Source organism: Limulus polyphemus, unplaced genomic scaffold (genome assembly GCF_000517525.1).
Source record: "Limulus polyphemus unplaced genomic scaffold, Limulus_polyphemus-2.1.2 Scaffold3547, whole genome shotgun sequence".
NCBI lineage: Eukaryota > Metazoa > Arthropoda > Merostomata > Xiphosura > Limulidae > Limulus > Limulus polyphemus.
Window position 1 is genome coordinate 92,297 of NW_013669157.1, and position 13,590 is coordinate 105,886.

At 34.7% G+C, this 13,590-nt stretch overlaps 1 protein-coding gene across 3 annotated transcripts in view; it reads left to right on the forward strand.

Moving 5' to 3' along the window:
* Positions 1-13,590, forward strand: part of LOC111088327 — a 96,962-nt gene that overhangs the window by 67,387 nt on the left and 15,985 nt on the right. Inside the window, exon 1 of one of the 3 annotated variants that reach the window (XM_022398113.1) lies at positions 11,411-11,486. The exons of the other annotated variants lie outside the window; for them this stretch is intronic. The gene's annotated coding sequence lies outside the window, so the exon portion shown is untranslated. Of the gene's footprint in view, positions 1-11,410; positions 11,487-13,590 lie in introns of those variants that run through there. 3 annotated transcript variants of the gene reach the window in all.

Here is a 13,590-nt window from a genome sequence, read left to right on the forward strand (position 1 = left end):
ATCTATATTTTAATTTATTAAACAATTTTATCTATATTTTAATTTATTAAACAATTTAATTTATATTTTGAAGATTTGTCTTTATCTAATAAAAGTTTGATACCTATTTACACCTTGCTGTCACCCACAATTGGTGATTGAGACGGTGTTCTACTTACATATAATCTATTTGGAAATATTGAATCGGCATTATTTTAACGTGAACCTATACGCAGTACCACATATTGGAGTTTAAGAATAACAAAGTTATTATAATTATACTAGAACTGTGGATATATATAACTTGCCGACATTAACAAGTAGCCACAAGTTAAAATCAAAGCAGACGACTTGACTTAACTGAATAAGGTTTGGCTAAGCCTAATCTTAAATCTATTTACCAATACTGGATTTAAACGAAAAAGCTTACGTATGCTTCTGCATGCGTTATAAATAGGTATGTTTCAATGATGATCTTGTTAGACTAACTTTCCTAAACTACAAAATCATTCACTACGTTCTGTGAAATTTTAAAGATAAATGCACTAACTGAAAAATAAAAGGGCAAGTTTCCCTAGCGTGCGTGATTGTAACCAAACAGTATCGATTTATTTGTGCCTAAAACAAACTTTCATCAAACCTCTCTTTCAAAGAGTAGATAATGTAGAAGAAAACCGTGTTATGTTTCGTTGAAGTACTGATAAAAAACTGTTGGCAAACTGTAAAAAAAGATGAATCAATAGCGTAGAAATAAGCACACACACACATGCATTTGAAATGTTGCAATTTTGATTCACTTAAACCTTTTCTAAAGCACTTTTGAAATATAAATATATATTATACATTACATTTAAGTAGTAATCACCGCGTTATCTAAACTCCATCACTTTGTATATGTGACCACTTACTGATAGAACGAAATAATAACATATTTTCTGCAGTTTGCAAAGTATTGCATCCCGTACACAGTTGGTGTAAACTCGACATGTACGTGTTTGGGTAAATGTCATACTTGCTCCACCCCATTGTTTTTAAGTAGATTCGCTCAAACATTTTACGAACCACAAGATCATTGTTTAAGAATTATACCGGGAGTTTTTTTTTGTATGAAGTTCGTGAATAGAGATCTGAATAAATAAACATATTATCAAATAAGTTGCAGATTTAGAGCCAAATAAAACACACAGACGGACAGTATCATTGTGCTATTATACTTAAGAAAAAAAACAACAACGTGTACAACCAACTGAACAATTTACACGCAACGCCGAATTTATATACTACAAGATTTCATCCAAGTTTAAATCGGTTTCAGTCCTTTAACTTTGGCCCCCCAGTGGTACAGCGGTATGTCTACGGACTTACAACGCTAGAATCCGGGTTTCGATACCCGTGGTGGGCAGAGCACAGATAGCCCATTGTGTAGCTTTGTGCTTAATTACAAACAAACAAACCTTTAACTTTGACAATAATATCGACTACCCCATAGCTAGTCCAGCTAAGCTTTGGTTGATATTTTTGTTATGAACTTTTAAATGTAACTAAGTATTCGATATTCACGCTTCGAATAGTTCAATCATAGATTTTATTTACAAGTGTACATACATATATATTAACGATTTAAGCTTATTCTGTGTACATATATATATATATATAATTAAAATTGTAAAACAGTTAAACTCTAACTACAAGCACTTCCTGTCTCCCATCACTTATATATATATATTTATATCATCATTAAATCCATAATGGTGCTTTATAGATTCATTGACCTACATAAAATCATTAAAATAACCTGATGGTAACGTATCAGAAAACTCGATATAAAGAAGTTGAACATATCAGCAATTCTGCTCAATTGAGATTATCTGACAGACACATTTTTATCCCTAAAATTACAAGCGGATTCGTTTTGAATAGTGGGATTGATCGTCACATTATAACACCCAACCCCACAACTGAAAGGGCGATCATGTTAGGTGTGATGGGGATTCGAACCCGAAGATTGCGAATCGAGCGCCCTAACCACAAGACCATGTCAGACCTATAAGCGGTGTCCATACGGACCTCAACGGCTTTTTGAACATATCTTTTTTTTAACTGTATATATGCCAAATTGCTTATCAGTCCACTACTTAGTTGGTTACAAGTTCTCTAATAACATACGAATCACAAAGACAAATCTAAACTAAAATTCCTCTCACTAATTCTTGCTGACGTGTCTTATGTATTCTATAAAGAAAAATGATTTCAACCAATTGTTTTAGCCACTTAGTTTTAGACGCTGTTAGGTGGGCTCTACTTGCAAGAGACTGATCTGGTAGCCTATGACGAGTTGCCAGAGATAGAGGCAACCAACAGCTCTGACTGGTGGAAGAATTGCCGATGTCGACCTCCCAATTGGTGTGGGAGGGACTGATTAATCATCAAACCTTAGGACAATCATTAGAGCATGTGACCAATGACTTGTTTTACGAGATATCAAGCAGAGTTTCACTATATGAACTATGCTGAGTTTACAGGCAATAAAGTAGTTGTGTTTTACCTGAGTGTTTTTTGAGGTAAAATAGTAAGCATTAATCTTAGAATAAACTTTTAGTTAACATTTCTTAATTCGTCAAGATTCTGCCAGTGATTATTTACTTCATGAAACCTGAAATATAGATGAGCGGAGTTTGCTGATCCCAATATGACATTACTGTCACTACTAAGCTTAGTTTTGGAGAGTAACCTTTGGTTACCAACGTGACTCGTGTTGTAGGCAGAGGCAATCTGTGTAAACTACTAGAGTACTTGACAAAGCATAATTACGGTATATGTGTATAGCAATATATGGTTTTGCTATATAATACACACACCACACACACACACTGTATTTGAGTTGTAGTTCTTTGTTAAAGGGTTGTGTTGTCCGTGTGACATATACGTGCTTTTACAAACAATAGAAAGTTAATGTGCTTCTTTATCATGTCGTGAGTATAGAGTTTATTGGTCTTAAAGTTAAATTTAATTGTCGGCTTGAGGACAAGTTTGAAACAGAGGAGGAAGAAAAAGTGTGATATGCAAGCATAAAGTAAGTTTCTACCTGCTTTTTTAATAAAAGGAATTTACAAAATTTCATTTAGCTAACTCCAATGCAGTTTTGACATAAACACATCATCCAAAAAACCACTGTTGAAGTTGTTTCATTTTAATTGCATATGTGTCATTGTTCTCTATAGCAGATAATATCTACTCTGCCCAAGGGAATATTGCAGTAGTATCACATATCTGTGTTGAAAGGGTTAATGATTTTAATGTCCTTTGCTGGCCAAGTGGATGATAAGTTTTATGTTAGAGCTAATGAATGCTGTCAGAGAATGAGCAGTCATCTGTTGATACTATTGTAAGAAAATAAATGTGAAGTTTCTTGCATAATTGGAACCTTTAGTCTCTCTCAGTTCCACTTGCTTTTTCATTGTGTTTAATTCATCTCGAGAGACAGAATGCCAAAGTTCTATTCAGAGAGATAATTGTCTAAATGTCTACACAACTATGCACACTGTTTTGTTTTTGTTTCTGCTTTGTGACATAACAAAGTTAGTTTTACACTTAGCATCACATGCATCCAGTCTAGCTATTTATCACTGCTAAAACTTAGTCAAACTTTCAAGTTCAGGCTACTCAGTAAATGTCCTGTTCGATCCTGCGGTTATTAAGTGGTCCTATCTGATACTAACGCAGAAATAAGTTTATCCGAGAATATCTAAGAACAGAAAACTTTTAAGGCTTATTGTTCACCATTATTGACAGTTCTGAAAAGGGACAGAAACATTATATTAAGATTACAATTTTTCTCGAAAATTTAAATAGATTCTAAGAAGCTTGTGAATTTTTAGACAAATTTAGACATTTAATGAACTTTTCGTATTTCTGTACTAAGTTTGTGGTATTTAGGAAAAATTTAGATACAACATTTTATTAAAATCATGGTATTTCTACAAATACTACAGCATAAGCTCAATAGAGTATGCCTAAATTTTCCAAAAAATCCCTTATATTGTATAGAATATGACTACCATGAATATCAATAAGCCCAACAGAATTTGTAAATTCTCCAGAAATACCAATAGAATGTATCTAGATTTTCCAAAAAATATTATAAGATCACTACTGTCGAAATTTCCCAGAAATTTTAAAAGCTCAGTATATTTTCCAGAAATACCATAAGTTCAATAGAATTTTTCAAGATTTTCCACAAATACCGTGAAATAATAAGTATCTAAACTTTCTATAAATTCGTAAGCTCTATAGAGTGTCAAAATTTTTCGGAAATTTACACACATTCCAAAAACATTATAAGAGATCCATTATTGAATGATCACTTTTCTGGAACATTCGTGTACGTACTTCACCTTTGACTGTTATCGTATATTTATGAACATAAACTAGTCTGCCGCTAAGATTCTTGGAAAAAAGACAGATACAAGCAATTCTACCAAATCATTTTTTGTTTGTTTTGTTTTTACATTTTCTCGTTAACGATGCGTTGTACACATCAATAATTCGTAATATCCGCGCATTTCTCGGCTACACAAGTACATTAGGACGCAGACAAAAGAGACATAGAACAAACTAAACACGAACATTTGTCATGAACGAGGAAAGTGGGGTTGTGCAAGTCTGGTCAGTAAATATAGCCAGTGTCTTTGTCTGCTTGCATTTCTTTGGGCAAAGCAATTAAGGTTCTACCAGGAAGTTACGATAATAATTTCCATACGGAAACAAAGAGAAAGAATCAGTTATGATATACATATTTTTTTGTGACTAAATTTAATCACCTTTAGATTTTGGAATCCTTGGAATGTTAGGTGGCAAGTTTGCAATGTAAAGCAAGTGTAGGATTACACCTACTGTCTGTAAATCTTACTAATTAAATAATAGTTTTTACACTGTTGGACATGGCGTTAAGAAAAAAGTGTGTTTCAAATATATATATATATATATATACACATAAGTTTGTTTGTTTTTAATTATGCACAAAGCTACACAAGGGCTATCTGTGCTCTGCCCACCACGGGTATCGAAACCCAGTTTCTAGCGTTGTAAGTCCGCAGACATACCGCTGTGCCACTGGAGGGCATATACACATAAGAGCCATAATATATATATTTGAAATACATCTGGGCCAGTCGTAAGCCTTCCGAACTATAATTACTACTGTCCACAATTCGCGCTCCGTTGCCGCAAAACTCACACTCCGCAAGTTAGGGCTGTAGGTACGTTATAAAAGTGACTGCCAAATATCATTATTCAATTATAGAAGCCCAAGAATTGGCGGTGGGTGGTACTGACTGGCTTCTTTCCCTATAGTCAGTTCACAATCAGGGACGTTTTGCGCAGATAGCTTTTGAGTAGCTTTGCATAAATATCCGAAATAAACAAAGTAGACCTATTCATGTTAAGACATATAATTTCTGCTGAGACAACATTTAACATCAAGCTACAATTTTTTCCAAGATCAGTCGACGTGAACTGTAAACAGACTCTGTGTGTGTGTTTGTGTGATTGGTCCTTTTCATCACCGAATATTTACGCATCGAGTTAGTTGCAAAAATGTTGTATATTCAATTTGTGTAGCTATTAAATTCCTTTTGAAACGCTTAATTTTTTTTAGAAATACTGCCATTATCATACATGAATGTCTAATAGCTTTTTTTTGGGGGGGGGGGGAGATATGGTAGTCGGAAATTACTTGTGGTTTTCTTCAAAGTAATCAAACAGACAGAAAGTCACGAGTTGTTTTTGTTAAGCGTCATATATTTTTAACCAATTTTTTTGACACTGTTAAAAAAGTCATTTTGGGAAGTATCACAAATATTGTGCGTTTCCCAAATACAGACTTGTGTAAACTATAACAACACGACTGATTGTTGTAGCGATATAAACACGTTATTTTATTTTGTTTTCTAACAACACAGCGTGCGGTCTTTAATAATTAAAATTATGTTTAGTTAAACACACACACACACACATATATATATAGATATATATAAAATGATACACAATAATTAATCGTCATAGTATAAATAATAAGAGTGGTTACCCGGTTGGATGAACTGGTGGCTATGATGTTCGACTCGCAATCTGAGGGTCCCGGGTTCGAATCCCCGCCAACGAACATGCTCGCCCTTTCAGCCGTCGGGGCGTTATAATGTGACGGTCAATCCCACACTTTATTAGTAAAAGGGTAGTCCAAGTGTTGGTGGTGTTGACTAGCTGCCAGTGTGGTCCAACCATTTTAAAATCAGGGGCTAAAATAATATTTATTCTGAAGGCGTGGGGCCGAACAATAAGATGTAAAAAAAGTGGGGAATAAAGAAGATTTATATATATATATATAATACACAATCAAGCGCTTTTGAATAGCATTCGTAACAAAAAATTAACCAACTGATACGTTTTAAGATATTAATTATTTTATTTATTTGTGAATTTTGACTTTCATCAATTCTTTATGGATGTCCAAACATTTTAGGGCCGGAGAAAAAGACCTCGCGGGCCGTAACTACTCTAGTCTATCACTGCTAAATTAGGGACGGCTAGCGCAGATAGCCCTCGTGTAGCTTTTACACGAAATTCAAAACAATCCAAACTATCGGTTGGTTGTTCTTACGTTTCACCTCCGAATGAGTCCCAGAAGGAGAAGTATTTAGGCTTACCTTGTTCATCATGTATATAAAGGAAATGCATCTTAAAAAAATAAACTCAAATTTCACACACTTCTCACAGTTCGCAGACGACGTGGCCATTTGGAAGAGTGTCCAAATTTCTATAACAATATACAACCACTACTGAACGAAATGAAACTTTGCAACAAATGGAGGATTAAAAGAAACACCCATAAAACACGAGTAATATTATTCACAAAATCAACTAAACAAAGCAGAACAAAACCTCAACTATATTTAGATGAGACACTCCTCGAATAATCAAGAAGCTTCACCAGAAACTACGTTCAATATATATATATAAAACATACATTAGCCCAGTCATAAAACACGCCTGCGTGGCATGGGTGAACGTTTCTAAAACACAGATAAAACACAAAACTTTATACTCACAAAAGCCTATAAAGTCCTCCGTACATACTCAAATATTCCTCGGTTATCTGACAGACTCATTGAAAACTCGCTCAAATACTATAAGAAAAATGTTTGTTTGTAAATTAAGCACAAAGCTACACAATGGGCTATCTGAGCTCTGCCCACCACGGGTATCGAAACCCGGATTTTAGCGATGTAAATCCGCAGACATATCGCTGTGCCACTGGGGAGCGGAATCGTAGAAAAGTTACTTTACAGAACTTATAACGACTGAAACAATTGTGAACAGCGGATTAACAAAACTTAATTTTCCTTTGTGCTCAATTTTTAAACTTCAAGATATTACGGACAAAACTGGGCTGGCATAAGCTATAGTTGGTGACACTAATAATTAGTTTACTGTTTTATCTCCTAGATGTCACTTTTTTGCAAGAGTCGGGATGTTTTTCACAGATCTGAAAAAAAAAAACTAAATTAGTATCACGAACTTAAGAGTTCTACAATTCGAGGTTCGATTCCTTGTGGTGGACAGAGCGTAGATTGCTGTTGTTTTATCCGCTAAGCTACAAAGTGGGAGCTAAGTTATCCAGTTGTCTCGCAAGTAGATATTTTGAAAAAATTGAAGTTGAATAAAAAAACTTGTTAATATCGTCTCATAAATGTTTCTTGTTAACTTACTCGATAAAGTCTTTAAATGGATAAATTTGATCCTCAGAACATCCATTACCTCAAAACACATGAGTCACGATAAAACGTGATTTTTCTTCATTTCATTTTTCAATGATTGCCAGATCAAACTGATGAGAAATTTGGAAGAAAACAAAATCACATTTCTTCAGCCAACCAAATAAAGATAACACAAAACGCGAATACCATGTTTCACCCTAATGAAATTTAACTTAAAATAAAAGTTGTTTTCGTACTAACTGTCAACCACACGTGATTTGGGGTTTTTGTATTTAAGTTGTGATTGGTTCTGAAAGAAGATTTGACCAACGTTAAAGTGAAGCGTTCTGTGTGGGAGAGTACAATTTAAACAGTTGCACGAGACAAAGTTTTTCGTATTGCTTATGATTTACTGAGCTTGATAGGAGGAAAAATCTCTAATAAAATTATTAAAGCCGGAAATGCTTAATTTCAATTAACTAAAAAAAAAAAGTAGGTTAATTCGTCTGGATATGCACATTTTTATTGAATGACCTATTACTGAGTAATTAGCAGTTATTCATCTCCTGATAAGCATTCGTAATATATATCTCGTGGGAATGCACGTGGAACTCACGTAAATACAGTTTGAATTTCTTTAACATATGACGACTCTTGTCTTTCTATATAGAGTTTGTGATAGGCGGGAAGTCTATTGCACTACGTCAATGCACACATATCTATGTGTGTATTTATATTGATATTACAATGATATGTACATTTTGTATATTGAATTTTGCATACAAATAGGCAGACATATACATAAAACTCTTTCAGGTATAAATTTAATAAATGAAAAAAAAAAAAAAACTGCAGAAAGTAGTCAAATCGCGTGCTCTGCATAAACCTTGGTGGATGTGCTCGTGCTTTCTTCCATCTTTTTTCCTTTTCTTTTACAGAAAGATATAAACAAGCTTATATTTCTCATACGTTCAGGTAAAACTGAAGAAATAGGTAATAACATGTTATAATGTTCATCATAATAAACAGATAACCCGGTAAAGATACCAGCAGAAGATTAAAAGTCGAAAAATATAGTATTGCATAAAGAGTGGCAGGATCTCTTAGTTCTGTACACTAATGTTACCACCACCAGTAGCCTTTAACAATTCCTACTATTTTTGAAAAACTGATTCTAGTTGAGCTACAGCAAATAGATTTAATTAAATAATCATTATTTTCTTGAATAAATTCGTCCAAACCGATTTGTATTTTATTTTAATTGAACCTCATGTTTGAACCTCAATTTAAAACACGTGAAACATTGAAAAAAGTATTTCTACATGACCAGAGAGTTTGGTTTGGTTTGTTAAATTTTGCGCAAAGCTACACGAGGGCTATCTGAGCTAGCCGTCCCTAATTTAGCAGTGTAAGACTAGAGGGAAGGCAGCTAGTCATCACCACCCACCGCCAACTCTTGGGTTACTCTTTAACCAACGTCACATTATAACGCCCCCACGGCTGAAAGGGGCGAGCATGTTTAGTGTGACGGGGATTAGAACCCGCGGATTGCGATGACCAGAGAGAGAGCAATGGGCCTGAGAAGTTGAACAAACAATAGCTTTATTTATAACAGGAACGACACCTGCCGTTGAGTTTGGTGAACCAGTTGTAAAACTGTATTGTTTTAATATTAAGTATTTATAAAATTTACTTTTAACAATTCATTTTGTAAGAAAGAACATGCGACGAGAATATCTTGTGTAAAAACTTCTAAACAGATGCCAGGCTTAGTAACAATTTCTTATACTTAAGGGCCTGGAATGGCCTGATAGTTAGGGCGCTCGACTCGCAATCTGCGGGTAATGCAGATAGCCCTTTGCGCGAAATTCCAAACGAACCAAAACCTATACCTAAAACTACAAACAATTAGCTCATGCTTTGTAAACCTCGCGTACAGTGCAGCAAACCATGATTAATCGTCCTGAAACCAGTCAAATAAGTTCGTTGATTCAAACTATATAAAGAGTGGCTAACACACCAACCTTTCTAACGAGAAGTTTCGGGTTCGAGCCACATTCTCTACTATGACGCAAAGTTTTTCCCATGCAGGACGGGGCCTGACCTGGTGGTTATGGCGCTCGACTGACAATCAGCGGGCCGTTGGTTCGAATCCCCGTCACCGAACATGCTCGCCCTTTCAGCTGTGGGGGCGTTATGATATGACGGTCAATCCCACTATTCGTTAGTAAAAGAGTAGTCCAAGAGTTGATGGAGCTGACTGTTCCACGTATAATGAATGTCTCCTGTAAATTACAAATAGTACTAGTTTTAAGTTAGTCGAAGGTTTCTTTTTATTCTTCTTTTTCTCGTGTAGTGTCCATATTCCAGTATTTTCCCATTATTTCGTTTCATTGTGTAGTTTTCTCTGAAACTATAACTATATAATGTGCCTTACCCATGGGACGTTTCCCCGTTAAAATCAAAACTTTGCTTCAATTTGCCAAAAGGACTAGGACAAAAGCAGGAATTTATGAACGCAAGACTAAAAATAACCCTCATTTAGCTGACTGTCTCTTCATTTTCTGTATAAACTTTCTTAACTCGGTCAATTTTCAATAAACTCAAAATAATAAAATTCATAACAGAATTATCCTGAAATGCATCAATACATCAGTATGATTGTATAAAGGCTTCCAGTGGCTCAGTGGTAAGTCTGAAGGCTTATGACGTTAAAAACAGGGTTTCGATACCCGTGGAGGCCACAAGACACATTGTTTAGCTTTGTGCTTAACAACAAAAACAAATAATTGTATAATATCTGTAGCTTAGGTCCCTAACGTATCTCAATGATGTTGTGGCAGCTTTTCTTGACATCACAGGATTTGATTTCTTTACTTTGTGCTATGTAGAATAAAGGCGTGATATTTTCGCAGTGCTCTTGAATTACCTTTTAAATTAGATACTTCCGGAAACTAATTGAAAGTTTGTCGCTTAGACTAAAATAAAATTATTTCAAGAGGCCGAAAGGATTTTGTTGGTATAAAATCCAAACCATCAATTATAGTTATTTTGATTTACAGTTGCGGATAGCATCTTACGCAGAGTGTCGCTGGGGAATAAAATCAATAAAACTCATTTCCTTGAACAAAGTTCAAAAATCAACTTAATCAATCGAGCGTGTAAAAGCGTGAAACTTTATCCATTACTGCAGCGTGTCTCAAAGGAGTGTAACTGTTTTAACGAATCACCTTTAGGCTTATCACTTACTCTTTGTTAGAGAAATACACATCAACATCAAACACGAACGAAGAGAACTCGCTTTTAGGGAATTTGGAGCTTGCCATTAATATTTTTTTTTCGTGTGTGTGTGTTTGTATTAGAGCATTATTTTCAAAGCTTTCTATATATCAAGTTGGCGAAATGCCTGTAATCTCGTTCGACTTTCAACAATTCCTCATTGTCTTTGGTGACATTTTATTTTGCTATCTTACAGTTGGATTTACTCATCGAGTTTAAGATACACATCTTGTTTATACAAATCAATAGCATTAACACACCATGTTATAAGTTACGCACCTTTTTTTCGAGAAATAATATATATATATGCGCATATTATTTTCAAACGCCTTTTTATCGATGTCATTCATCCCATTATAGGCGGTAGAAACGTTCCAAAGGGACTTCATAACCCCATTCAGAAATTTATCTGGCTCTGCTAGTAGGACCATCACTGAGTAGTTTCTGAGAGCAGTCATTCGTCTACAGGTTTAAGAGGTATATAGTTTTGGATTCTTTAGATAATTCATATACCAGAAAGAAAAAAAAAAGATTTACGTCAACAGCACATCAACGAACTAACAGGGTACAAAAGTCTTAAATATATCAAACCTAGACGGACGATACCAGAAGTTAAGAACAACAATAACGAAAAGAAAACAAGTATTTGTCAGAAGAAAAAAAAACATATATGTGCTGAAAAACAAACAAACAAAATACACACCCACACACATAAACAAAACAGCCATTAACTATATGATAAGTCAAACAAGTGCAGAAGACAAATAATCTATCAGAAGGTAAAAAGTAATATAAACTAGTTAGGTTACCAAGATACACTAGAAGGCAAACCAGACATTCACCAGAGGGTAAGCCATACACGCATAAGAAACTAACTCAAACATCCACCAGACGGTCAGCCAAGCATGCATCAGAAAGTAACTCACACATCCACCAGACGGTCAGCCAAGCATGCATCAGAAAGTAACTCAAACATCCACCAGAGGGTAAGCCAACACATGCCAACTCAAACGATATATCAATATACACCTGATGGTAAACCAAACATTCAGCAGAAGCCAAACCAACATTCACAGAAGAGTGAATCAGACATACATCTTAATCAGTTTTTATTAATTGTTTAAGTAACGTATTTATCGAGAATGACAACGAGTGGTACTTCAAACATAAAACAGTGAGTAAAATAAGCATACCACAAAGGGTGAACTAAATATATTTTAAAAAGTAAAATAAAGATACACGTGACGATAAATCAAACTTATATCTGAGGATCAGTCAAACATGCAAATGATAGTAAAGTAAACATATATCTAAGGATCAGTCAAACGTACACACGAGAATGAATGAAACATACGAATGAAGATAGACCAAACATACACCTGAGTGTAAGTCCAACGTATACCAAATGTTCATTAAAGAATAACCTAAATTCAGAATGTTTACCATCAACCACTACAATTTAAATAAAACATAAGCCAGAGGATAAACTTAACCGAAAGGATAAACCATAAATACGCTAGTTATGCAGTCATGCACCAGAGACAAAGTAAAGCAAACCCAAGTTAAACACCAAAAGAGAAACCAGATGGATGAACGTACACAGCCGACTAAATTCTAGAGATAAAACCAGGCATATACAAAACAAACTCGTTTTCATAAAATTTGTGAATTAAATACTTGTTAGCAGGGACCCACAAAACATATGCGGTCAGTTTAGTGTCTTTATTGCAGTTGTACTTCTTTAAATACAGGGTTTCACTTGTCCACTTGTCTTAGGCCTAACATTAGTTAAGCCTTTATTAATTAAGTCCTGTATTCAATAAATAGATAAATTGATACTGTAACCTGTGTACGTTTTTTGCTTTAGTTTATTTAGAGCTAGACTTTATCGTACTTGATACTATCATTAAATAAACTTATATTATTCTACGAAGTAGCGTTAGACTTTTATAAAACTTTGATAAGCTCTTAATATGTTGTTGTATAAAATGTCTACTAAAGTATATTTTTATCCGCCTTTTGTTAACATCCGTTGAAATGAAGTGCGCGCGCACGCGCGTTTAGATAGTAAGATTAGCGCCATTTTCAGGACTGTCAAAAACTAAGTATTATCATAATAGTTATATAAAAACAAAACGCCTGATACAAGTGATGCCAGCTATAAAAAAAAAAAAAGACACGCTAAATATGATAGCTCTATGAATGTCACATTGCATAGCAGAAACATTTTAACATGCGATGCAAAATTCCATTCATTAAATATGAATTCATAGGTTCATACAGTATGAAATACAGACCGCGCTGTAGAAGTTCATAAAATTGTTACTATATTTATATCGCTCGATTTTAATATATTTCGGTTGAGAGTAAAATAATCAAAATTGCATACGTCTAGTCATGCTAGCTAGATTCCAGGTCATATTATAATAAGAATTCAGGCTTATTTGGTTTTTATATATTTTGAAATTATAGTAATGTTTTAACCACACTGTAAGATAGTGTAAGGCACGGCATGGCCAGGTGGTTAGGGCGCTCGACTCGCAATCTGCGGTTCGCGGGTTCGAATCCCCGTCACACCAAA